The sequence below is a fragment of the Dasypus novemcinctus genome, chromosome 8, assembly GCF_030445035.2.
Source record: "Dasypus novemcinctus isolate mDasNov1 chromosome 8, mDasNov1.1.hap2, whole genome shotgun sequence".
Classification (NCBI taxonomy): Eukaryota; Metazoa; Chordata; class Mammalia; order Cingulata; family Dasypodidae; genus Dasypus; species Dasypus novemcinctus.
This window is the reverse complement of record NC_080680.1, coordinates 67,078,868-67,082,598: the sequence shown is the minus strand read 5'-3', so window position 1 is coordinate 67,082,598 and position 3,731 is coordinate 67,078,868. Positions and strand designations below refer to the sequence as shown.

The window sequence follows — 3,731 nt, the reverse complement described above, 5'->3', positions numbered from 1 at the left end:
CAACTGTGGCAACACTATAAACATCAGTATGCAAATGTCTGTTTGAGTCCCTGTTTTCAATTCTTTTGGAAAAAGAATTATTAAAAGTGAAATTGCCAGATGAAATTATAATTCTATACTAACTTTCTGAGAAACTGCCAAACTGTCTTCCACAGTGACTATACCATTTTACATTCCCATCAACAATGTGTTTCTATTTCTCCATATCCTCTCCATCACTTGTTTTCCATTTTTGAATAGTAGTCATTCCAATGGGTGTGATGCATTTCTTGTGGTTTTGATTTACATTCCTTCGTGGCTAATAATACTGAGCATCTTTTCATGTGCTTATTGGCCATTTGTGTATATTCTTTAGAGAAATGTCTATTCAATTATTTTGACCATTTTAAAATTGGCTGTTTGACTTTTGGTTGTTGAGTTGCTGGATTTCTTTATATATTCTGGATAATAAAACCTTATCAGATACGTGGTTTCCAATTTTTTCCCCCCATTTTGTGGGTTGTCTTTGTACTTTCATGGTGGAGTCCTTTGATAGACAGAATTTTGGCAAAGTCTCATTTACCTATTTTTTGTTGTGGTTGCTCATGCTTTTGGTTTAAAGTCTAAGAAACATTGCCTACCTCAATGTCTCGAAGATGCTTCCCTTGTTTTTCCTTAGGGGTTTTATTTCCTGGTTCTTATACTAAGTCTTTGATCCATTTTGAGTTAATTTTATATATGGCATGAGATAGGTGTCCACCTTTATTTTTTTGCATATGGTTATTCAGTTTTCTCAGCAGCATTTGTTGAAAAGACTATCTTCTTCCCATTGAAAGGACTAGGCACCTTTTCAAAAATCAAATGACTAAACATGTGAGGGTTTATTTCTGAACTCCCAATTTGACTCTCTATGTCTATCCTTGTGCCAGGACCATGATATTTTGATTACTGCAGTTTTGTAATAAGTTTTTAAGTTAGGAAGTGTGAGTGCTCCTTCCTTCCTTCCTTCCTTCCTTCCTTCCTTCCTTCCTTCCTTCCTTCCTTCCTTCCTTCCTTCCTTCCTTCCTTCCTTCCTACCTACCTACCTACCTACCTACCTACCTACAAGAGGGTTTTGCTCTTTGGGGGCCTTTACCCTTCCATATATATTTGATGTTTGGCTTTTCCATTTCTGCAAAGAGAATTGTTGGAATTTAGATTGGGATTTCATGTAAATCACTTTGGATAGAATTGACATCTTAACAATATTTAGTCTTTCAATCCATTAACATAGAAAGTCCTTCCATTTGTTTAGGTCTTCTTTGATTTCTTTTAGCAATGTTTTGTAGTTTTCCATGTGCAAGTCCTTTACATCCTTGATTAATGTTATTCCCAGGTATTTGATTATTTTTGTTGTTATTGTAAATGGAATTTTTTTTCTTGTTTTCCTCTTCAGATTTTTCATTGTTGTATGAAAACATTACTGATTTTTGCATGTTGATCTCATACCCTATCACTTTGCTGAATGCATTTATTAGGTCTAGTAGTTTTGTTGTGGATTTTCTACATATAGGATCATGTTATTTGCAAATAGGGAGAGTTTACATCTTCTTTTCTAGTTTAGATGCCTTTTATTTCTTTTTCTTGCTAAATTGCTTTGGGTAGGACTTCCTGTACAATATCAAATAACAATGGTGACAGCAGGAATCCTTGTCTTGTTCCTGTGACATTAGAAGGAAAGCTTTCAGTCTTTCACCATTGACTACGATGTTAGCTGTGGGTTTTTCTTATATGTTCTTTATCATGTTGAGGAGGTTTCCTTCTATTTCTAGCTTTTAGCAAGAATGAATGCTGGATTTTGTTAAATGTCTTTTCTGCCTCATTTGGATGATCATGTGTTTTTTTCCCCCTCTGTTACGTTAATGTGGTTTATGATAATAATTGATTTTCCCACATTGAACTACCCTTGTGTACCTGGCACATGTCCCACTTGACGAAGGTACATAATTATTTTAATGTGCAGTTGGATTTGGTTTGTTAGTATTTTTGAGGAATTTTGCATCTATGTAATTAAGGGATCTTACTCTGTAGTTGTTTTTTCCCCCAGTGTTCTTTATCTGGCTTTGATATTGGGGCAATGATCTCATAGAATGAGTTAGGGAGTGTTCTATCCTCCTCGATTTTTGGAAGAGTTTGAGCAGAATTTGTATTAACACTTTTTGGAATTATTGGTAAAATTCATCCATGGAGTGCTCACTTCAGCAGCACATATACTAAAATTAGAATGATATAGACAATATTATCATGGTCCCTAAGTAAGGATGACAGGCAAATTTATGAAGCATTCCATATTTTTATCCATGCCATATTAGTTAGCCAAATGGGTGCTGATGCAAAACATAAGAAATCTGTTGGGCTTTATAAAGGGTATTTATTTGGGGTAGAAGCTTACAGATCAGGCCATAAAGTGTAAGTTACTTCCCTCACCAAAGGCTGTTGCCAAATGTTGGAGAAAGATGGGTGCCAACGTCTGCAGTGGGTCAATGTATTGTCTAGGGTCCTTTTCTTTCAATTTGAACAATTCACTTTAGCATTGTTTATAGGGCAGATCCGCTGATGATGAACACCTTTTGCTTTTGTTTATATGGGGATGTCTTAATTTCTCCCTTATTTTTGGAAGATAGTCTTGCTGGATAGAAAGTTCTTAATTGGCAATATTCCCATCACTTTAAATATTTTATCCCACTACGCTCTTGTCTCCTTGGTTTCTGATGATAACTTAGGACTTAATTTTATTGAGATTCCTTTGTACATGACATGTTGTTTGATAGCTGCAGCTTTAAGAATTTTTTCTCTGCATCCTTGGTGTTTGACAGTTTTACTTCTTTGTGTTTGGGCATGATTCTCTTTGAGTTTATTCTTTGGGGGTTCATTGGGCTTCTTGAACATAATATTGATGTTTTTTGTTAAATACTTTGGCAAGTATTTTGCCATTATTTCATTGAATATTACTTTTACTTCTTTGTCTCTTCCTTCTTCTGGGACTCACATAATGCATGTGTTGGCATGCTTGATGTTGTTACACAGGCCTTCTAGTCTGTAAATTTTTTTTCATTCTTTTTCTACTTCTTAGCCCAAATCATCTCAAATTCAAGGATTCTTTCTTTAGTCAGCTCCAATCTACAATAAAATCTTCTTGGTAATTTTTCATTTCGGTTATTGTGGTCTTCAAATCCATTATTTCTCTTTTGTTCTTTTTAAAAATTTCTATTTCTATTGAGATTCTTTTTACTGTCCATTTACCATTTCCCAAAAATCCTTTAGTTCTTTCTCCATGTTTTCTTTTATCTCCTTAAGTATATTGAGGATCATTTTTAAAAAGTATTTGTCCAGTTTGTCCAAAGTCTTCTCCTCTTCATTGATGATTTCTGGATTTAGTCTTTTTTCTTTGGATAGGGAATCATTTATTGTTTCTTTGTCTTGTAATCTTTTGTTGCACATTGTATATTTTAATATGTTAAGATGTTAACTCTGGTTTTGGTCCCAGAGATGTTGTTCCTTACCTTTGTATCCAGCTAGGGATTTCCTTGAGTGCCAGAAACTAATGAAAAGAAATAAACTAATGCAAAAAAGCAGCCTCAGTGTTTGCAAATTGATCCTAATTTAGCTGATGCTATCCTTCAGAGTTTAGCTCTCCTGTGTAGAAGATCATCCTGAGACAAAAGTGAATTGCAGGATCCTCTCAATCTTTTCTGATCCTGTATTTTTTGCTG

The 3,731-nt window shown here is 34.6% G+C and overlaps 1 non-coding gene across 1 annotated transcript; it reads left to right on the top strand.

Annotated features, from left to right (window-relative positions):
- Positions 1-2,207: 2,207 nt before the first annotated feature.
- On the top strand, positions 2,208-2,314 carry LOC111766653 (U6 spliceosomal RNA). The gene has a single exon (XR_002798634.1). It is a non-coding gene; the product is annotated as a U6 spliceosomal RNA (small nuclear RNA).
- Positions 2,315-3,731: the final 1,417 nt, after the last annotated feature.